Consider the following 23,391-nt stretch of genomic DNA (forward strand, 5'->3'; position numbering starts at 1 on the left):
CACACAGTGTGTCAACATTTTGTCATAAAATAATATTAACAACAAGAAACAACGACAGCAACAACAATAATAATAATTTAATTGCTCTATTAAATGTGGTGAAAATATGAACTCAGCCTGCGCGTGCTGTGCATGTCTGTGACGTAATCGCGTGAGACAGGCGGTTTCCTGTCCTTTTTGGCCCTCGCTGCTCGCCGTATTTCCGTGCGGCTCTGCTGGATGAAGGGGGTAAAGTTTTTTGAACAGCATGTATAACTTTAACTGAGCTTCGTTAGTCTTTCTCAGCCTGCTGCAGTTACAGTTACAGCCGCGTATCTATTACAGTGAACCTGCCGTCAGCTGTATCACGTTAGCATTAGCTTGTGGTGATGCTAAGCTGCTATTAGCAGGTCCTGTTCAGCGCCAAGTTGTGTCCGGACGACTTTACAGTTTAGTTTCCTCCGATCACCAGATATTTGTGGATGGCCTCGTGTGTACGGAAGCTTCGTGGTGAAGCGCTTTGGCCTGTGGGAAATGTAGGAAACATCAGGACGAGCTGCGCACCGCAGTAAACCGCTTTGACAAATCAACCTTATTTTCACTCACTTCATTAATAAAAGTCTTGTCACTTGGAAAACTGCAGTTTTCACACATCTCGCCGTTAATGTCACCCAGCTAACGGTGTAGTTTCAAGAAACAATGCAGTGTTCCTGCCACGAACATCACGACGGAAGCCCTGCAGGGTAGATCTGTGCAGCGGCTCTGACGGAAACGCCACAGATAGTAGCTCATTCTCCTTCTTCCGGTTTCTCCTCTTAGTGTCTCCATAGCAACTCATCTGCCTCCTCTCACCTGGTCCCGAGGATCCAGGTCTGTCACCTGGTCTCAGGTTCACCCTGAGCTGGCCCTCCTCGTCCATTCCAGTCACTCTCAAAGACAAACTGAACATTTTCCACTACGACACATCCAGCTGGGTTTTAGTTTTAATTTGAAGTCATTGTCACCATCTCCAAAACAGACACCAGAGCAGGTCTAACTCCTGTTGCATCCTTCACTCAGTGACCCTTAACAGCTGTATTCACCCACTCATCATGTAACACCACAGTTCCTCTCCTGGTTTCTCTGACGTGTCCAGTTTCTTGTGGGACACTTCATAAACATGCTGCTCTGTCTTGGGTGGTCGGCTTTGCCATTTCCAGATTGAGCATTGTTATATATCTGGGGGATTATTCTTGATTAATTATTTGAGCTGTCCCGTACTATGTGGCTGTATCAGTGTGAGTGCAGCTCATCATGGTGTGTCGCACTAATTTAACAACAGTAGATGTATTTAGCCTGATGTCCTCTTTAGAGACCAACAGAGCAAACGCTGCTGATTTTATTTTTGTTTTTTATAGTTTGAAAGTGACACTTGGGACACAATGAGTGTGCGTCCCAATGTATTGTGCTCCTTCAGACACAGATCCACTCAGCATGTGTATATAAACCATGGAAGAAGCAGGAGCTTTCATGGTGACACACTGCTTAGCTTCACAGTGTGTGTGACACAGGTGGGTCACTTGGATTGGCAGAGGTGAGGCCTGGTAAAAAGCTACAGCTGTAAACTGTAACAGTGCTCATATAGGGGGCTGCTGGGGTTGTCTCACTTTTGGATGCAGCCTCCAGAGGCCGTTAGTGGAATTGCAGTTTTTGGCACTTCTGCACAGGTTTCAGTTTTCAGCCCTGGAGGTGCCGCCTGATATGAGGTGACACTTTTGTCTTTGTCCTCTCACCGTCTGTGAGAGATGAGTATCCACCATGTGAGTCCCTCCCTCTCCACCAGTCGGTCAGACGTCTGCTCGTCCTCCAGTCTGGTTCGGCTAAAAGGGAGATTTTCCTTCCCGCTGTGGCCAAGGCCTTGCTCATTGGGGTTGACCGGTTGGTGGGATTTTCTCTGTACTTCGTGGTCTGTGCCTTCAAGTGACTGTTGTTGTGATTTGGTTGATCACAGAGACCTAAAAGACCTGGTGACCTCTAATTTCCTGCTTCTAAATCCAGACAGAGGCTGTTGTGCTCGGCCCTAAAACTCTTAGAAACAGCATCATCGTGGCTCCAGTGAAGCTGTGAGGAGTCTTTGAGCAGAATATATCATTCAGTGTGCACAAACAACCATGTAGGTCTGTGAACTAAGCTGAGAGTGACTCTAGCTGCACGATTGTGAGTCAGTGTTATCAGACAAGTGCCATGAAAAGCCTCAAAGCCTCCAGTTAACCTGAAACGCTGCAGCACGAGTACCAACAGGAAGTAGAAAGAGAGCATGTTTGTCACATATTAGCTCCTCTTCACTGACTCCCTGTTAAATCCAAGATTTAAAATCCTCCTTCTGACAGACGAGGTCTCGAATAATCAGCCTCTGTCGTCTCTTAAAAAGCTTGTAGTACAAAGTTATACTGATAGAGCACTCCCTCCTCAGACTGCAGCCTTATTTGTTGTTGCTAGGTAGAATAGGAGGCAGTGCCTTCAGCAGTGCCTTCAGCTGTCTCTCAGTGGCCCATCTCCTGTGGACCAGCTCCCAGCTTGGATTCATGAGACTCCCCATTTAGTGTTTGTGTTTTTTCTCTAAAGCTTATTGTTAGAACTGGATCAGGTGTCTCTGAGCGTATCCCAGTAACACTGCAGTAGGAGGGCTGCTGGGAGACTTCATCATCTATCACCATGTGTTCTCTTTGAAAGCTACGTATTTGTTATATAAGATAACGTAATCAGGCACTGTTAGCATCTCTGTTTGAACACTTATTAATAGATATACATGACAACACACTGCCACAGTACTAAAATAGTTTAGCAAAGTGCATTTAGAAACAACAATGTACACGTTATGTAAGTTCATATAAAGTTTCATCCAGAAACTTTACATGGACCTAAAGTGTTGTTTAGTTAGTGGGTGGATGGCTGAAGGGTAATCTTGGTTTCCTTTGTTTGGGACAAACATTTGGGAATGTTTGTTTGAGAGGAAGAATAAACTGTTTGGATCAGTCAGGGGTTCGATGTCACATCCCTGAGCTAAAGTCTGATTTCCCTGATATGTGATCATCTGTAGTTTAACAGGAGAGCTGTCTTTACTTTGATCAAACCTCCTCCTCTTGTTCTAATGGAGATTCTGGATGTTCACAGGTATGATCCAGTGACATGATGGAGAGTTTAAAGACGCGGCTCGAGTTCCCCAGCCCCGTCATACAAGCCCAGGTAAGAGGCGGACTCTGCTCTGTGACTCCTCCCATCCAAATGATACCAATGATCCTTCCCTTGTCTGATTCCACAGGTACGAGTGATTTGTTAATGATAGAGGTCAACTAAGTAGCAGCTCACACAGGCAGAAAATCTCTACCATTAACAGGAATTCAGCAATACTCATAAAAAAATCTCCTGATAAGACAGAGTAAAGAGTAACGTAACTATTTGATAGAGTAACATGACTGTAAGGTGCACTGATACATGTGTGCAGCTGTTGGAGGATTTTAAAGAGACATGAGGTGAGTTTACAGTGTAACAAGATCCAAGACACAGAGTTACTTTGTATGTTTGTTGGCAACCACGAGGGTTTCTGAGTCACTCACACTCGTGTGTTTAATATGTTTATGTAGAGGAGAGGCAGGTTTTACTGAACACACACAGACTCAGGTCCCTGTAGGCACATTCATTCATTCATTCATTCATTCATTCACTCATTCATTCATTCACTCATTCATTCATTCATTCACTCATTCATTCATCCATTCATTCATTCACTCATTCATTCATTCATTCACTCATTCACTCATTCATTCATTCATTCACTCATTCATTCATCCATTCATTCATTCACTCATTCATTCACTCATTCACTCATTCATTCATCCATTCATCCATCCATTCATTCATCCATTCATTCACACATTCATCCATCCATTCATTCACTCATTCATTCACTCATTCACTCATTCATTCATTCATTCACTCTGTAGTGTTGGTTTCTCTTCCTCTCTTTGTTATTGTGAATAATGGTACAGAAGTGTGATTTTCTTGTGTTGTAGACGGTGAGAAGTCTTGTTGCAGCTGTCTTAAAGGAAAAAGGGTCAAATGGGCAAATCAGCTGGTCCTGTGCTCAGGTGAGTTCCTGTAAGAGTCACATATGATCATTTCTTTAGTTACATGAAGTATAAAAGAGCAGGAACATCTGCTTCATGTGGTCCTGTGTTTTATCCTCAGTGACTTTGACACATCTGCTGTGAGGCTGACACCTCTGATCTCACAGTGTCAGCTTTGTTTTTATACACAGATATGAAATATGGATATGCACTGATAAACGATCATAGTTATAATATTTCTGACTGTCTGAGTCCAAATTGAATCAAACCTTGTTGGGATTGAATCAGTGCTGAGCCCGAGTGGCTGAACTGAGTGGGACAGATTGCATTCTCACGTGCACCTCTGTCTTTGTCCGTTTTCATTCAGGGCTTCAGTGCATGTGTGGAAATGGCACAGATCGTTTTGTTAAACTTCTGAAACACTGACTGCATCACTGTTGTTGTTCAGGGCCCAGCACTGGAAGCTTTGTGGCAGCAGTGCTGCAGTGACTGTGCTGTGGTGTGTTCAGCGTGCTGTGACACCTTGGTGTTATTGGTGAACCAGGGCCATGCAGACCTGGACTACATCCTCAATGGTGTCCTCAACCTCCTGCCTTCTGCAAGGTATGCAACGCGCAGTTATTGGACGCCACGATCCTGCCTCAGAAAGCTCAGCTCAGCTGTTTGTCAATGAGTCTGACAGAGGCTCTGTAACCTGCATCCATGCAGCGTTACAGCCGCTGCACAAAGGCACAACATGAAAGATAGACCTCAGCAGGACGAGGTTGTGTATCAGCAGGACAAAGAAGGCTCTCTTTAGCATGAGAATGCTAACACTGTGAACTGAGAAGAGGTATGAAGAAGGCCGTGTATGTCCACTGTTACTGGCCATCGTCACCTACAAATTCAGTCTTTAAATCCCTTTAAAGGCCCACTCACACCTCGCCTCAGGTGACCTCAAAGGTCACATGATGGGTCGCGGAAAGGTCTCATAGTGGTTCAACCCTTAACCCTTGGTGTTGACAATGACCTACGCTTTTGTTTATACTCATGTGATGACGCACATGACAAATAGCTCGATGACCATCTCCAAGGAGGGAAACGCCCTGTAGGGTTTAAATATGTGGGTCTCTCCACCTTGTATAAGAAGTGAAACATCTTTAAAACTTAATCAAGTCCAGTCGCCTTCTTTTCCAGCTACCAGTGTGTAACATGGAGTCAATGCTTCCAGTGCAGGAACCCGACTGACAGTCTACAAACTGAGTTAGACACATGGAGGTCACAGCTTAGTCTGTGCTGAGGATAAATCCACGATGTCATTGCTCTCCATCAGGGCTCATGTGAAGTAAAGAAAATAGCTTTGAAAGTTCAAACTGGAAACATGAAAATGTTAAAGGTCACTGTTCCACAGTTCAGAGCTGGATGCTCTCTAATCTGGACGCTAACCTAGTTGTGCAGCATAATGTAACTATTTGAAAACATTTGAAGCAATGAAAACGCTCACACTGTTAGTTTTTTCAGTTATTCTGACTCTGATGTCCAACAGACACACTCAAGGGTTGATAAAAGTCATTCGGCGATTGTTGGAGATGCAGGCTGACCAGAGCGATGGACACTTCACCTGTCCGTATTCTATCAGGTAAGTATCTCATGTCTAATATCTAGAGATGTTCAAACATATTGTCTTGTGTAATCTATCAAGCTACGTATAGCTTGTAGCTTACTGCTAGTCCAAAGAAGCAGCATTGGTCCACCACCCACTTGAAGTGCCGTAGGGGTCCGGTGCTCTGTCTGGTGGCAGTCAAAGGCCCTGGTGCTTCAGTCCCAGCTATAAACTGGCTCTTGGAGCATGAGAATCCCAAACTGGTGCGTGTTGAAAAATACTGACTACATGTAAAGACTGAGAGGTGGCAGACAGGGAATGGGTACGTTTGTATCTCCCTGATTTGATGGCAGCATTTAAAAGTTTTCCCTGGTGGACAAGACGGTTGCTTCCCTGTGCCGTCATGTTGGGAACAGGTGCCGATAGTCATTTGTTCACATGTGACTAACAGTTATTTAGAGTAATTTTTAGAGTTGCTGGGTGAGGTGGGTACCCCATCTAGCAACTCCATAGTCCTGCTGGGGGGCTTTAATGTTGTGGTGGCAATCTCTGAACCAGAAGATAGACATTGGAGGTTCAGGAGCAGCAGGTTGAAGCGTCCTGTTAGGCTTGGTTATCGTCTGGCAGATATCGACAGGATGAGTGTAACTCTTGCAGAAGCTGAAGCAAAAACTCAGCTGTACGAGGAGCTTGGTGAGGCAATGGAGCAAGACTTTTTGAGCTTGGTCCGTTTTGCCATCACTGTCGGATCTATTCCTGGTGGGTGTTGTTATCGATGCTGTTTTGAGTAATTCTGCAGCTGCGTGGGAAACATTGGGAATGAGAATCAGCATCTCCAAGTCTGAGGCTGTGGTTCAAAGCTGAAAACAGTGGAGCACCCACTCCAGGTCAAGGACGAGCTGGCGCCCAAGTTGGAGGCGTTTAAGTATCTGTGGGTGTTGTTCATGAGTGAGGACAGAGTGACAGACGGTGCTGTGGCTGCAGTGATGGGGCCGCTGTAAGAACGAACAGGTTTTAACATTAAAAGTGATGTTTGGTCACAATATAGTGAGCTCTCCTCTTTTTAGTGTATAAAATCTGTCCTGTGGATGAATGCAGACTTCACCTCAAAGGCAAAGACACTCGTGAACATCCGTATAAAAATCAGCGGTGCAACAGAAAGATCTCCTCTGTCCAAATTGTCTGAAACACCAACAGACTTTGAGTCACAATAAACAGAAGAAACTCCTGATTGTTTGCTTCCTTTGTGCTGGAACGTGGGGAGTGCTCTGATAGGCTGACGAGTTGGCGTGTATTGAAACTCAGGTCTGGAAACGGCGTGCTGAAGGGTGACACATGTGGTCAAACAGGTTCCGTCATGTGAAGACTGGAAACACGGAGGAGTAGACGTCTGGCCCACAGTGCAGGCTGTCACAGGCACAGACGTGAGCTTCCTTCCTGCACTTGGAAAATGATTGAACAGGCTCACAGCACTTCATTCAAAGGCTGATCTATAATGGTATCAGTGGATGCATTAGTGTGTGTGCAACTGCTAACGTTTTGTCTCTCACACTCGACTCTGGTTAGAGGTACGTGTGAGTACACCATATTTTAAGCATGTTTTCATCCTCATAGGTGGCAGCTACGTGACATTTTGCCTTTAGATTGTCACTGTGGGAGTGGGTGTGTAAATCCAGTTTGTGTGGAAACAGTATGGATGTTGGAGGACTATTTATATGACTGCATTCTGCAAAAGTGACGATGTGTAGCCAACAGTAAAGGATCGATGCTTTAAAATAACACTGTCAATAGTTTTTAGTGTTGACAGTTTGCACTTGTTCTTTGGAGAACTTGTAATTCAGTTTTATTCATACAGCAACAAATCACAACAACAGTCTTACAGTAAAGGCCTCAGAGATCTCTGATCTTACAGTAAAGGCCTCTGAGGCCTCTGACCTTACAGTAAAGGCCTCTGAGACCTCTGACCTTACAGTAAAGGCCTCAGAGGCCTCTGATCTTACAGTAAAGGTCTCTGATCTTACAGTAAAGGTCTCTGATCTTACAGTAAAGGTCTCAGAGGCCTCTGATCTTACAGTAAAGGTCTCTGATCTTACAGTAAAGGCCTCAGAGGCCTCTGATCTTACAGTAAAGGTCTCTGATCTTACAGTAAAGGCCTCAGAGGCCTCTGATCTTACAGTAAAGGTCTCTGATCTTACAGTAAAGGCCTCTGATCTTACAGTAAAGGTCTCTGATCTTACAGTAAAGGTCTCAGAGGCCTCTGATCTTACAGTAAAGGTCTCTGATCTTACAGTAAAGGTCTCTGATCTTACAGTAAAGGTCTCTGAGGCCTCTGATCTTACAGTAAAGGTCTCTGATCTTACAGTAAAGGTCTCAGAGGCCTCTGGCCTTACAGTAAAGGCCTCAGAGACCTCTGACCTTACAGTAAAGGTCTCAGAGGCCTCTGATCTTACAGTAAAGGCCTCTGATCTTACAGTAAAGGCCTCTCAGGGTTTGGTTTCTGTTGGCAGGGTCGACGTGCTGAGTTAGAGATGCTCCAGAAACAAGGCAAAGAGGATCCACAGGAGCTGCAGTACAAGCATCACTGTGCCTGGCTGTGGTGAGAACCACACTCATACTTGCTTGTACATGTGTAGACTGTGTGTATATAAATGGTAGTGCTTTTGTACAAGGTCTCTAATCTTACTGTAATGACTGTAGTGTGTGTGTTTCCCTGCTGTGTGGACCAAACTTTACATCAACACTTTGTGGTAACACCTGCACTATGTAGCCAAAATAACTGGTTGTGAACCAGCAACCTCCTGACCAGTAGACGACCTGCTCTCCCTCCTGACCATGAAGAAAGTGAATCATGGTTTTCAGGCCTGTCAGTCACAGGTGTATAAAGTCTGTGGCTCGCTGTCAGGAGCTCAGGAAGTTCCTGGACGCTGTCGTGATCGGAACAAGCATCGTTGGAAAATGTCGTGTTCACGCTTCTGCGTCTCGCAGTCCGATGGAGGAGTCTGGTTCAGCAGTTATCAGGAGACTGATACTCGTCTGACTTTGGTGGTGGAGGGATGATAGTGGGGCTGTTTTTAGAGGTTGGGCTCAGCTACTTAGTTCTGCTGAGAGGACTTCTTAATACTTCCAAATACCAAGACATTTGGGACGATTTCCTGCTCCCAACATGAACGTGTGCACAGGAAGAACCTGACTGGCCTACAAAGAGTCCTGACTTTGACCCAGCAGAACATCTGTGGGATGAATTGGAGCGGAGACTTATTTAGAAAGCATGGAGGAAGCAAACAATCCACCAAAGAAGACCCAGGACTTTGATCCAGGATTTTAGCTCCTCGGACAAGAACTGGAGGACATTCCTGTCCCAAGGTCCAGTCGAAGACATTTACAGACTGTTACAAAGATGCTACGGCGTCTGTCTCAGCGCTACACCATCAAACTTACGTTCTCCAGACTTAGTTTCCCCTAAAATGTTAGTTTTTCTCAGTTTAAACATGTGATTACATTTAATCTGTAAATCATCCTGTTTCATTTACATGTGAGACGCCGTCCTGATGTTTTTGTATTACGGTTGTAAATAGACTAAAGTGCTGATGTGCATCACTGCTTTAACAGACACTGGTCACCATCTTCATCACGTTCTTCCTCTTTTTAATGTGTTGTTATTATTTTTCTGACACAGGGCCAGAGATCAGCTGGCAGATGTCATCAAAGCTGCTACAAAGTGAGTCCCCTGCTCGCTCTGTTTCATAGGAAACGTTTGGTGAGCAGAGTAACCTGATGTGAGCGCTGTGACTTTCTGTGGGTCGTTTCAGGGACAGTCCTGTTGTTCAGGGAAACGCCATCTTGGCTCTGAGCGGCCTCGCCGCTGTTCTGGCGAAGTATGAGAGCAACCTGCCCACTGATGGTGACGGCAGCCTGGGGGTGAGACGCCGCAGGGTCCTGTTACACAGTGTGTTTGCTATTTCATCATCATAGAGATGCTGAGCTCAGTGCTGTTGGACTCGATAGGCTGGACCAGAGTTCGTGGCCACAGGAAGCTGGTTGACCATGGTGCTGGACACCCTGCTCAGCATCAGCAGCAGCAGCTTCAAGTCCAAAGGACGAGTTTTCCCCTGGTTTCTACACGTGAGTTTCATCAGCTTTTACATAAGAAACCGTGATTGGTGGATGATTCGAGTTCTTTAAGAGTCGTGACAGTGACGTGATGAAACAGAATCAGCTGTTTCTGAGCCTCACACTATGAACACTTTACTGACCCTTGTCGAGACAAACGCCGGTCTCTCCGATTCTTTTGGTCCTGGTAGAGATCACGCTGAGATGTTTCCATGTTTTACACAATCCTTTTATTACCCATTATTCTTACAGATGCATCTGGAGATCAGCACACTGCATTCCTATGCAGTCCTATGCTAAAGGCTGATCTAAAGAACTCCACACAACAGTTACAGTTATAACCTCTGGTCTCCTCCCCCCTACAGTAAACACCCCCACAATGGAAATACACTAGTACAGTGGCCAAGGGTGCTGACACCCTGACCCCCACCTCCTTTTAAGGTAGTGTCCGTTAGCCCTTTGTCTGCCCCTCACCCTCAGTAACTCTTGTTTCATGCCCTGGGGGTGGGGGTTGATTTTCCTTCTGCCCTGCACCTCAGTTCTTTGTTCCCATCCCAGGCCTATTTTCTATTTTGTATCCTTACACCCATTACCACAATATTATAATGTTGCAAGCAATCACAAACTACATTCTCTTTAACTCTGATCTACATTAAGGAATCTATTCTCAACAATCCCCCTTTTATCTCTCCAATGAGAGATCACATCACACCTCTCCTTCATCCTAGGGCATAACTGGTTTCCTAAACCTGACCAGACCTGGTGTGAATGCTTTCCTCACTTCCTGAGATAAGCTCTGTTTAACTGCTTGAGAAGGGTGGTGTGGAGTAGATAGCCTTCAACATCTATTCCCTCAGTCTTCTTTTTCCAGCGTGGGGTGAGTCTCTGCGTTCTTCCGTCTCTTCTTTCTTCGGTCTCAGGGGTAGACTACCTTGAGACCTTGCCACAGACCAGGGGATTATTCTGCCCCTGTGGTTGAGGTCTGGGTGTTCTCTGACTCGTCTGAGTCAGGGCTCGATTCCCCTTTTGGTGCTCAAGTTGCTCCTTGCTCCTTCACCGACCTTCCTGGCTCCTCAGCTACTGCACACTGGCTCCAGTGGTACGCGGCTTCGCCTTTGCCCTTCAGTCGAACAGCGTGCGATGTCCTGTCCACTCGATTGGTCCTGTCCACCTCGGCTCCAACCACTTTCTTTTGATCACTTTCAGACGTACCCACCAGGCGTCCGACAGTGTGCTTCCTGCAGCAAGCTATGCTCTCTCTCTTGCTCGCTCTTGAAGCCTTCTCTCCAGGTCTCAGTCTGCATCTTATGGGTGATCTCCTTCCGTCAGTTTGGTCACTGAACCTGTAATTAAAAATTAAAACTACCCCAGCAAACCCCTTTTGCCACATGGTCCTTGCCATGTGTCAATTCAAAGCAATTAGAGATGCACAATAAAGTTGCCCGTTCTCTCTTAAGAATTCCAGGGCTTCTCCCATAGAGTAGCTCTGCTCCAGGCCTGTAAACCTGTGTTTAAAAAATTGGCCAGTGGTGTTTCCTGTTGCAAATCATGTGATTAAATCATATGATTAACCCTCTGCTGTAGAAAAGTGGTGTAGATGTTAGCCCAGTGCATCTTGTATGCACACTTTCTCACAGTGACCTTTGCATTGTAAACAATACAAGGTCATATTAACACACTGCTTGTAAATAGACACAGAAAAACTGGCAACCAAAAGATCTGCATGGCCTACAAGACATGCAAAACTATGATGTTGCTTTCATCCTCCTGTTCCTGTAAAAAAAAAAGAAACATCCACCCTTTTTGCTCTGTGGGTGGAGGTGCAGTATTGCATATTGGTGTCAAGTCAGTCAAGTTTTTGTCAGTCCAGTCAGTCCCCGTGTTTATTGCTGATAGCAGAACCTCTTGTGTCGCATTAAGTTTCTACTGCCAGCAATATGACGACATTTCAAAAAGAACAAAAAAAGAATTTTAGAATGGATTACCTCGCAAAATCCTTTTAGGCAGGGACTCATTATCTGACTGCGTCCCAAATAAGTGACTTTCTCCAGAGCCCATTGTAATGTGGAGAAGCTCAGTTTGCGATGATTTTCAAGCAAAAATTTAGTATAGCGCTTTCAGATCCAATCGTGCAGGCCTGCTTGTAGGAGAGAAAATTGTCAAACAAAACTTTCAGTGCACTGTTAAAAAAATAAAAATACCAGAATAACCAGATATATAAAATCGTAGTCTTAGGACTTGTCCCAGAATATTCCTTCTCTAAAAATTAACACACACCAAATCTAATTGGCAGGTTCAACTTGGTAACGAACAAAAAATGTATCAGCCAATTAAATCCCCCAAATGCATTTTGTACTTATGTATGTCATTTTATTTACCTTACCCCTTTTTTCTGAAACAAAACTTCTTTTGCTCCACCTTTTTGTTTCAGAAACACCTAAATAAAAATTAAAAATCTCAATCATAGTCAGGCACAGCTAAATCCTAATGCTTGCGAGTTACCATAGGCAACCACGCTGTGTGTTGTTAACCTCTTCTACAGGTACCCTCTTGTGATGTGTGCACTTCCTGTATGATTTTGTGCTACCCCCAGTACATGTTGTGTGCATGTGAGGTGTTGCCTTTCCGTTTTGTCCAGCAGTGCACTTGCATACCTCAGTACTTGTCTTCCTCCCCCTTTTGTGGTGGTCTGGACACTTTTTCAGTTCTTCACTTCAAGGCAGTCGTTTGTCTCCCTGGATTCCTTAACCCAATTTGATTCCCCAGACTAAAACAGCAGCCTCTGTCCTCACTTGCTCCTCTCACTCCGTTCTTCTATCCTACTTTGCAGTCCAATGGCAGTCAGTTCGCTTCAGCTTTGTCCTGTGTATTCTCCCACTGTCTCTTTCACTGCCATTTTGCTCCAAACATGGCAAATGTCAAACTCAGAAAGTCTCCTCAAAAGTCCTTCACCCACAGTGAAGTTGCAGCTTGCTGGAACCGCATCTCTCCATCCATCCAGTCGTGATGATGGATCTTCTCTTCCTTTCTCTGATGTCGTTTGCCCATAGCGCTGCTGGACCTCTATGCTCAGGACTCTGCTGTTGTCTCTTGGACTGCTGTCCACTGTTAATGTTAACTGCACTCCGTGTCTTCAAGAAGCGATTAGCTTCCTTGGAGCTTGCTTTTTCAGGATGAGGAAGGAAAGCTGCAAAACAATTCAGCCAAAACTTGGGCTGGGTGTTTCTAATGATCTTTACCTATAATTGTCTTCCGACTGCTGCTTGTGGAGAATTGATCCAGGTCCATCTCCCCACCTGCAAGTGACACACTGAGACAACTTGGTCATTCACTGTCCTGGCCTGGAGTCTGTGGACTCCGTGTTTATGTTTAAGTTTATTAACATTCTGTGGTTTTGTTTATTTTGGGTTGTTTCTAATTATCCCTAGTGTTTTGTGTCCTCTGTGCCCTCCTGTTCCACATTCCTATGTTCTGTCTCCCCAGTCTGTGTTAAATTTGCATCTGTGTTAGAGTTCAGTTGGTGTGTTTCCTGTTTTATTTTGAAGGTCTTTTCAGTGTTTCTAGTTTCACTTCCCCTTGTGTTGTAATGTCCAATTAATTCCAGCCGTGTCTCTCTCCTGTCTTAAAAACCCAGAAAGTAAGATTTTAGTTGTTCTTGACTGAGAAAAACAAAACCCTCTTCTTATTATTACTACTTATTTTCATCAACCACACTCCTATTCTGTTTTTCTTTTGTTTCCACTAAGGGAAGCTGGTGACCTGCAGTATCACCCGCTCCCCCCAGTTGGAGACAATTCCCCTCTCACAATTCCACATTTTTTTGGTTTTGTTGTTTTTTTCTTTTTAATTTTTACCCTTTTTTTTTTTTTTTTACCCCATTGTTTTACACCCACACATCAACCTCTTAATCCACTTCTCCAACCTCTCTTTTCATTCCTCCCCAACTGCTCTCATCTAGTTGTTGATCAAATTCTCCATATTATTACTATTATTGTTTTGTCAATAATTCCCTGTAATCCGCTCTGTCTCCCCTTTTGTCCCTCAAAGGAACACACACACACACACACACACACACACACACACACACACACACACACACCTCTATTTTGCTCCTCACCTCCATTTTGCCCCTCAGGGCACTTACACACACCTCCTCCATTTTGGTCATCAGGTAGCTTAAACACACACCTACACAACTTTCCTTTGTCCTCAAAGGAGCACCCCCACACACACACACCTTTTGTTCTTCAGATTCAGCCACATGCTGCTCTCTGCACAATCACACTTTGCAAACCTAAGTTTTCTTAAAACACAAACTCACAACAAAGTAGAATTTAGGGAGGAATATTTAACCAATCTGCTCCCTCGGCCTCAAACCGTTTTAGTAGAATTTAGGGAGGAATATTTAGCCAATCTTCTCCCTCGGCCTCAAACCGTTTTAGTAGAATTTAGGGAGGAATCTTTAGCCAATCTACTCCCTCGGCCTCAAACCGTTTTAGTAGAATTTAGGGAGGAATTTTTAGCCAATCTACTCCCTCGGCCTCAAACCGTTTTAGTAGAATTCGGGGGTCCTGAACTTCCCAGGCCTCAAACCTAGCTCCAGAAACGCCGTCTGGGCCTATGAATTCGTCAACTCATAGGAGGGGCAGCCACATCCAAGGACAATAGAATTTAGAAAGTCCTGCTTTCTGGGCCTCAAACCCTCACTTTTAGAGAAACCAGCTCTGTTCTACACACATCTCTTATCAAAATTTACGGACTTCTGCGTTCAGGACACTTTTGGGTGAAATTTAGCTTATTTCCAATATGCAGATTCGATTAAACAGGTTCTGCTTACCTTGTTTTTTTTGCCGACAATACCCTCAGTGTCCATTCCGCTTCAGCCAAGGTCCAAATGGAGATCAACTACCAAGATCCGGGTCACGGCACCAAATTGTCGAGACAAACGCCGGTCTCTCCGATTCTTTTGGTCCTGGTAGAGATCACGCTGAGATGTTTCCATGTTTTACACAATCCTTTTATTACCCATTATTCTTACAGATGCATCTGGAGATCAGCACACTGCATTCCTATGCAGTCCTATGCTAAAGGCTGATCTAAAGAACTCCACACAACAGTTACAGTTATAACCTCTGGTCTCCTCCCCCCTACAGTAAACACCCCCACAATGGAAATACACTAGTACAGTGGCCAAGGGTGCTGACACCCTGACCCCCATCTCCTTTTATGGTAGTGTCCGTTAGCCCTTTGTCTGCCCCTCACCCTCAGTAACTCTTGCTTCATGCCCTGGGGGTGGGGGTTGATTTTCCTTCTGCCCTGCACCTCAGTTCTTTGTTCCCATCCAAGGCCTATTTTCTATTTTGTATCCTTACACCCATTACCACAATATTATAATGTTGCAAGCAATCACAAACTACATTCTCTTTAACTCTGATCTACATTAAGGAATCTATTCTCAACACCCTCAAAAGTAAACATGCAGTGATTCACCTGCCTCATAAACCACATGTTATTCTAAATAAACACGAGCTCCGTGTGATTGTCCGTCTGTTAACTGCAGCCTGCTGGCTGCTGTGGTTCAGAGACACTGATGTGGCTGCTGTAGCTGCAACACCAGCGTGTGTGTCAGATTAACAGTGTTGGATTTGTTAGTGTGGAGCAGCTTTTATCACTCTGAGCTCTGAAAGTGTTCATCAGTGTGAGTGAGGGGAGCCGCTGACTGTCTTTAGCACCTGTGCTAACACTTTCAGCACTCTGTGCCTTTCCAGACGTGCTAGCGGCACTAATGCATCCCCATGGCTTCAGAGATGTTTGAAGCTGCACTTTATCCCGAGCATGCAGTGAACCAAAAACAACTTTATTTTTATGACTTTCTCACAAAAAGAAGCAAAACAAGCCTGAAACATCGCTGCATCGACACGTAAACCAGCTGGAGTGTATTAGCATCAATATTCCAGTAAACGTGGTTCTCACAGCTCAGCGAGTCTTTGCTCTCTAACACATGTTGCTGTTGGCTGCACAGTTGTTGTGAATATAAAGTTGCTTTCTTGCATTGATTACTTTCACCCTGTGCTGCCTCCTCAGCGCTCCTACTCGGGTGAGAACACGGCGAGCACCATAGCGCGCTCCTGTGCGAGCCTCGCCCTGTCGCTGCTCGTCTCCGTGCTCGTGGTGTGGCAGCGGGACGGTCTGACCCACATCCTGTCGGCACTGCGGGCCGGCCTCCCGGGATCCCCCACCGCAGACGACTCCCAGGCCGTCCAGTTCCACTCCGGGCTCGGTCTCGGCATGGTGCTGTCCACCCTGCTGCACCAGCGCCTCAGGTACAGAATCTGCAGGAGGAGATTCTGATGTGAACCAACAGCGTAACTCTTACTGACTGCCTGTGTCCTCTGTCAGTGATGAGTCTGCTCAGAAGGATGCTGATCTCCTCTTCGGCCCTCTGGATGCTCTGGAAAGTTCCTCTTTCAACCCCAACCTGGAATACAAGTACGTCCTCTCGTGTTTGCAGAGAGCAAACTGACATCACATGGTTGGTAGGAAGCTGGAAGATTCAGCCGTTACCAAGGCTGCATTTCTGCTGCTCAATAAAAGAGCTCGTTTGGCACATTTACTCTTTTTCAACAGACACATCTGGAAGCTTGTTAGGAGTTAATATTCAACAGTGAAACAGGGGTTAGCATATTAAATGTGCTCTTCCATGTTCTCGCCTTCTTTCCTCAGCACTGGCTGTATACTGGGTCTGGGTCTAGTGCTGTCTGCCTTCTGCAGCAGCGGACAGAGGAGTCGACATGTCCGTGTCAGCCTGACACTCGACAAGCTGCTGGCCAACCTGCAAGACTGCAGTGGACGAGGACGCATGGTGCAGGAGGTACAGCAGCCCTGCACACGACTCGCACGCTGACGCCAGAGCCGAGGTCCTGAAGTCTCTGATGCAGGAACAAGTCTGTGATTGTAACTCTGCTCAGACACGTTTGTGACAGAAGAAGCTGAAATAGTCGTTTTGATGAATTATCTACTAAAGACAGTTTCTGCTACATGAACATGAAACAAGAGCTAAAACTTTGAGCCTGATGCTGATGTGTGAACTTTGACCTATGACCTCGAAGCACTAAAATGTGTATCTTATGATGTTTACCGTACGATTGGAACAGATTCGTCTTCTATAAGCTGTGAAAACGTGTCGTCGTGACCTTGTAGAGCAAATAAAAAGTGTGTAACACAGATAAGCTTTGTTTACTGTCCAAGGTGGAGACGCTGCACGGCCAGTGTGGGGTGAAGGTTGAAAACTGTGCCGTATAAAGTTTTCACTGACCTTCACATGTGTGTGTGCAGGTGTTGGCGTACTCTGTGGCGTGTGTGAGCGTCTCAGCGTTCAGCGCAGGTCTTATTGACGCCGCCAAGGCCGAGGAGGTCACGGACACGCTGCGCAGCCTGACTGAGGAGAGCCAGCAGGTCAGTAGGAGAGCTGATGGGGTCATTCTGGCTCCAGCAGCTCTTTGTGGTTTCATTGATGACCCTGTGTCCCCAGACCCCGGGCTTCTCCCTGGCTCTGGGGTTAGCGGTCCACGGGCTGTCGGTGTGCGGCCACGGCAAAGCAGAGCACATCCACCCTCACCTGCTCGCAGCCTGGATCAAAATCTTACTGGCTGAGGTACAAAACCTCACTTTCTACATCTCAGCCTAAATGTTCATGTAAACGATGTCCAATCAGGTGAAAGGATGTTTGGGGTCCCAGCGCTGACCTTTGTGTTACAGGGCTGTCCCACCATGCAGCGGCTGGCTGCTGTCAACGGGCTGGTGGCGTTGGTGGGATCAGAGAGTTACCTCGTTCAGGTAAGACGCCTGCAGCTTCATGTTATCACCTGCTGTTGTGTTTCTGAGGATGTCTTTGTGGTTTCAAGCATGTGGAGCCATAGATGATCGAGCTCATGTGACCCTGTAAGGTTTGAGGAATCACCATGGTTACCATAGGAACACACGGGCAAACCCAGTATTTAAAAAGATGTGATGGATGCAGATCTGTGTCTTCTGTGCAGCCATGTGAAGCGTCCCCGTGTTCATAAAGAGATGCAAACACACCTTTAGTTGCAGCTGAAGTTAGCGACAGTGATGCTGATTCTCCTCTGATGCAGCTGAAGAGCGAGACGGAGCTCGTGTCCAAGCAGCAGAACAGGCTGAATGAAGTTATTCGGGCCGTCACACAGGTAAGAGTTTACTTATCACATATTACTTTACTCTGATTACTACACACGATACTCTCCCCTCTGCTCGCTCCTCAGAGCGTCTGTTTCAGCCACTTGTCGGCTCTTTGGTTGCAGATCATCACGTTCTCTGGAGCCATCGGTTTGCAGTCCAACAGCCTGTTTGCTGGGACATTTGCACCTGGCCCACATGTCCAGCAGTCACAGTCACACAGCAGGTAACACAGGAGTCAGTGGGCGGAGCAGAGCTGGATGCAGCGTTAGTAACACTTTAAAATGATCTACTGGGCACTAACTACTTTGATCCAACTCCCAGTTCCTCCAGATTTCAGTTACCTCTCAGAGAAAAGTGTCGTCAGATCCACGACGGAGTTCGTCACAGAAGCTGGACAAAAAGGTTTGTGACATCTACAGAGGTCGTTGTGTTTGAAGCTGTAACTCTGTAACATCGTCTCTCTCTGGGCGCAGGTCCTCAGTCCTCCCATCCAGGCCTGGTTAAGACCGCTCTCACCGCTTTGGCGTCAGTCGGCGCCTCTTTCCAGTATCCGCCCATCAACTGGAGCGCCGCTCTTTCTCCTTTAATGAGGATGAGCTTTGGTAAGAGTTGTCGCTCAGTGCTGTCCGTGAAGCCACAGATCCTGTTCAGTCGATGTTGTTGTTGTGTTTTGTAGGAGAGGATGTGCAGCATCAGTGTGTTGTCCTGGCAGCCTGTCAGACCCAGTCCTCCCACAGCGCTGCTCTGTTTTTGGGCTCCTGGTTGTGGCCTCCCCTGGTCCACAGTCTCAGTGTAAGTTCAGTTGGGTATTAGCGCTGTGACAGCTGATATTCAGTCTCCATCAGGTTTATAGGCTGGTCCACTTTAATCTGTTGTTTCTTGATATGCAGCTTATATTTGAACAGGTTTCTTTAGGTGTTCTTAACAGAAACAGGAGCATCTACTGCCTCACCTCTGAGCTCAGCTGTTTCTCAGTCGTACAGCAGCTGAAGAAATGTCTGAATAATCAGCGTTTGGCTTCTAAAGCTGAACAGATGCTCTTTAACCACGACACACATCCAGTCTGTCTCTGCTGTAGGAGAGCGTGCTGAGTCCAGTACAATGATGAAGGCTTCAGAGATCCTTACTGGCTGTCTGTCTCCCCCAGTACCAGACCCGGGCCCACCTCTATGAGACTCTGGGCTCGTGGATGAAGCACGTGACTGAGGACAAGCTGCAGGTGTATGTGGAGAGTTTGGGGGTGGAGCAGTTTGAGGAGGACCTCCGACCCCAGCGCGCGTCCCTGTGTCGCTCTGTGCTGCGGGGCCTGGCTCAGGCCATGGCCCTCCCAAACCCCTCTAGCAGCTGCTGGACCATCCTCTGCTCTGCCACGGAGAAGATCTTCACCTTCCTGCCCGACCGAATCCAGGTGCAGTGTAGCTGCTGACTGTTATCACTGACACGTAGAAGCTTTTTCTTTGATGCATGGCTCTGTCCCTGGTTTTACGCTCGGGGATCGTGATATCCTCTGATGTTCCCATCCACCCAGAGACACGAACAGGAGCATAAACCCATTTTATTCAAAGCAAGAAGCTGTGACAGATGCTGCTGTAGGTGTGCAGAGCTTCAGTCACCGGAGCTCGGCTGGAAATGAGCTCTTCTCATCACCACAGCAGCTTCAGCCCATCGTTAGCTCAGCTGTAAGAACACCTCGACGGGCAGGGACCAAACACAGCATCATAATAACAACAGTGGGAACTGGAACAGTTACAGTAACAGGTCACAGAGCTCTGGCCCCTCCCTGTCTGTATCTCACGTATCTGTTTCCTGTGCTCAGTTATTATATTAATGACACGAGCATAAGTAATACGTAATTATCTTGATGGATGTTGGACGAGGAGGCCTGATAGAAATGTCAGTCAGGTTTATAATAAGTGCAAAGACAGGATGTGCAGCAGGTTCCTGTTAGTGTTCGTTTGATGTCGTCAAACTCAAAAGTTAAAGATGTCGAACTCTTGGATACAAACTGGGTGCTTCAGTGAAACATGCAGACATTTGTACATGTTTTGGTGGGATGGCTGTCTGGGTTTATTAGGACAATATGAAGTTTGCAAACATAAAAACAGAATGCAGTCACGTGCATTGGCCTGATTACATCCATAGCAGAACACACAGGACATGTCAGCTGGATAAACTGAGTAAATGAAGTGCAGACAGGAGCTGATCAGAGCATTTCCTCTGACAACAGTCTGTGTGTGCAGACTAACTGTGGCACTGCTTGAAGAGCAGGTTGTCTGATGTAGGACAACAGCTGCTTAATAGGCCAGATGTTTTCAGCTGGAGAAAGGTGAGACGCAGGTCTTTGTAACGATGAAGTCTGGCTGTAGTAAGACAGATGTGTGTGCCAGTTCCAAAGACACTAACGACCTTCATACCTTCAGAGATGCAGGGTCTGCTCCTCCTCCTCTTCATGAGGAAGAATGTCACGTTTGATGCACCTGGTCAGAGACGTGTTTACAGTTTGCTGCAGTCCATTTAAAGCTGATTCTGCCCGTAGAAGAAGACCTCTGGTCCATGGTCACATGACCTCTGGTCCATGGTCACATGACCTCTGGTCCATGGTCACATGACCTCTGGACCATGGTCACATGACCTCTGGACCATGATGCAGCTGTAGCTAGCACGTCTGCTCGCTCTGGCTAACAGTGATTTCTGTTACACAGCTGTCGCTGTTTCTGCCACTCGAGACCTCCTTTTACCTTTGTTCATGCAGGTCGTCACGTTGAGACTCGTTCACAGGAGAGAGCTGATCTAGACCAGCGTGATCTAGACCAGCGTGATGTAGACCAGCGTGATGTAGACCAGCGTGATGTAGACCAGCGTGATCTAGACCAGCGTGATCTAGACCAGCGTGATCTCGACCAGCGTGATCTCGACCAGCGTGATCTCGACCAGCGTGATCTCGACCAGCATTTTCAAAGTACAATAACAGAAACAGGAAGACAGTCAAACAGCTAAAGTTGTGTGAGGATCACGGGCAGTTAGACTCATTTTAGCCTTTGTCCAAATCCTCTGTCGTCTTTACGTTGAGCAGCATGTTTCTGAACCTGTGGCATCATTAACCTCATCAGTCTGAAGAACAGCACAGTGCTCGTGTTTCATGGTACTTGATGCTACATTTCAGCTTTTGAACGGCTGGAATCATTTAGTTGATGATATGTGCGCTGGTGTGTGTCGCCTACCATTGGCTCCCTGAGTTTAACAGCTGCTAATAGCTGAACCTGTTAGCCGTGCTCTGTTCACCTTTCTGTGACATCAGCTGATCTCCTTCAACCTGCTGTCTTTGTCTGTTTTGAAACCTTTGTGTGGAGCAGTCTAACAGTTAAAGCCTTTTATTCGTGCTGCTGCTGGGCCCTGCTGGCATCGAGCTTTGCCTCTTTAACACATGAACACAGGTTCAAAGGTGTTTAAATGACACATTTTAACTAAAAAATAACAATTTTTGTTTGTGTTTGATTTCTTGTACATTTATTTCAGGAGGATGAAGTGGATCTGTATGTGGGCGTGGCCAAGTGTCTGTCTGAGATGTCTGACACAGAGATTGAGAGGATCATGAAAGTCTCTGAGGTACAGTGTTAATAACACCAGCAGAAAATGAACAGAGGGACCACGTCCACTGTTTCCATGTGCTGAAGCGCGGGCAGAAGTACGTTTGGTTTACAGGTTCAAAGAAATGTTGTTGGTCTCATAGTGGAAATGGAAGTAATTCCAGTGACCTGTAGCTCATATTGCTTTATTAGTTATAGCTGTCAGTGTGTGGACAGTAAAACCTGCATTCTTCCTAATGCCCAGCAGGGGGCCCACTACACAAGTGTGTATTTCTAAAAGGAGCACTTTAAGTAAACGTTCAGTTTGACCAAATGTAACCATATAGTGATTTAAGCTTTCAGTAATTTAGAGGAATCTTCCTCACATGGTTACTTTATTCACTTCAACAACAGTCGTGCTTTATACTGTGAGGTCGACCCTACAGTAATAATACAGAGAAAACCCAACAATCATGTGACCCCCTATGAGCAGCACTTTGGTGACAGTGGGAAGGAAAAACTCCCTTTTAACAGGAAGAAACCTCCAGCAGAACCAGGCTCAGGGAGGGGCGGGGCCTCTGCTGTGATTGGTTGGGGTGGGAGAAGGAAGACAGGATAACTAAACATGAAATGGTGACAGGTGTGTAGTTTGAAGCCCTCTTAGCTGCTGCTGACCCTCGTTGTTGATCCTCTGCTGGCTTCCTTTCAGCACACGTGCGGTGATCACGTCACGCCTGTCATTCAGTCTGTGACGGTTCGTTGAAGCTCAGCGTGCGCTGTGGCTTTAACATCTCTGCGTTCTGTTTAGACTCAAATGGAGAAGACCTGCTTCGTCTTAGCCTACCTGACCTCTCAGGGACGAGTGCCCCTCCTTAGTCTTAATGATGTCATTGCTGGGGTCCTCCGTGGTTGGCCGAGCCGCAGAGTGGGGTGGCTCCTCCTGCAGACGTTTTACCAGTGTCGCCTGGCAACCAGCATCAACACAGGTGAGACAGGAAGGCGTTCCTACTGCGTGGAAAGTGGATCTCTCCTGATCTAACAGACGACTGACACCTGTGTGTTTTACCATGATGGTTTTCATTTAGTCAGCATCTTTGTCACAGGCATCTCCAGACGGGTGGAGTGGCTCCTGGAGCTGATGGGACATATCCGAAATGTTGCCTACGGCGTAACAGACGTCCAGCGTGGCGACACCAGATCGGTATGTTTCTGAGTGACCGCCATGTGACACATCCTCCTCTTCCTCCCAGCAGCTGAGCTTAGCTAAATGCTGGTCCACCATGACGGTGCCGTGTTAACTACAGCGAGGCTGCTCTCGAGCATCAGCAGTAGAGCAAAGCTTGCTGCTGTTTGCTTCTTCTGTGTATCTGAGTTGGTGGAAGCAGATTCTGTGTCGTGTGTTTCTAACTGAGTGTGCTCTGCAGGCCACCGACTTCCTGTTCCAGCTCTTTGCTGCTGCAGTAGTTTCCTGGAGTGACCACATCATGCCACTCCTCTTTGGCATCCGGGTCCAGTGGTTTCCATGGCAGCCAGACCCCAAGCCTCAGGCTCTAACACACGGTCTATATGGTGAGGAGTCGTCGGTGGACGGCGCCCTGTCCCGGTGCCTGTTAGCGATGTCCCACAGCCTCCCTCGGCTCCTGGACAAGGAGCCCTGGAGCAGCCAAACGCCCAAGGTCAGTGTTTGTGCTGTGAACTTTGACCTTTAGCTCAAATGTCACTCGTTGTAAACGTGCAGAAGGGATGACCCCGTGTGTGTGTCTCAGTTCATAGACTGGCTTCTCAGCATCATGGAAGCTCCTGACCAGAGCGTGTCAGCATCAACGGTCAGCACAGCCAGAGGTGAGCA

General features: G+C 46.5%; 1 pseudogene across 1 annotated transcript in view; it reads left to right on the forward strand.

Annotated features, from left to right (window-relative positions):
- The first annotated feature begins 3,130 nt into the window (after nt 1-3,130).
- Nucleotides 3,131-23,391, forward strand: part of LOC148105936 (focadhesin-like) — a 21,712-nt pseudogene continuing 1,451 nt past the window's right edge. Inside the window, exons 1-27 of the transcript XR_015718540.1 lie at nt 3,131-3,204; nt 4,032-4,106; nt 4,534-4,688; nt 5,611-5,703; nt 6,170-6,410; nt 6,528-6,664; nt 8,141-8,263; nt 9,344-9,385; nt 9,477-9,585; nt 9,673-9,789; nt 15,862-16,100; nt 16,177-16,266; nt 16,501-16,648; nt 17,113-17,232; nt 17,309-17,431; nt 17,536-17,613; nt 17,913-17,984; nt 18,099-18,199; nt 18,298-18,378; nt 18,450-18,578; nt 18,653-18,768; nt 19,124-19,384; nt 21,493-21,582; nt 22,351-22,528; nt 22,646-22,743; nt 22,967-23,218; nt 23,309-23,384. The product of XR_015718540.1 is annotated as a focadhesin-like (transcript). The remainder of the gene's footprint in view (nt 3,205-4,031; nt 4,107-4,533; nt 4,689-5,610; nt 5,704-6,169; nt 6,411-6,527; nt 6,665-8,140; nt 8,264-9,343; nt 9,386-9,476; nt 9,586-9,672; nt 9,790-15,861; nt 16,101-16,176; nt 16,267-16,500; nt 16,649-17,112; nt 17,233-17,308; nt 17,432-17,535; nt 17,614-17,912; nt 17,985-18,098; nt 18,200-18,297; nt 18,379-18,449; nt 18,579-18,652; nt 18,769-19,123; nt 19,385-21,492; nt 21,583-22,350; nt 22,529-22,645; nt 22,744-22,966; nt 23,219-23,308; nt 23,385-23,391) is intronic.

Source organism: Neolamprologus brichardi, chromosome 3 (assembly GCF_056152115.1).
Source record: "Neolamprologus brichardi isolate AB-2024 chromosome 3, ASM5615211v1, whole genome shotgun sequence".
NCBI classification, from domain to species: domain Eukaryota; kingdom Metazoa; phylum Chordata; class Actinopteri; order Cichliformes; family Cichlidae; genus Neolamprologus; species Neolamprologus brichardi.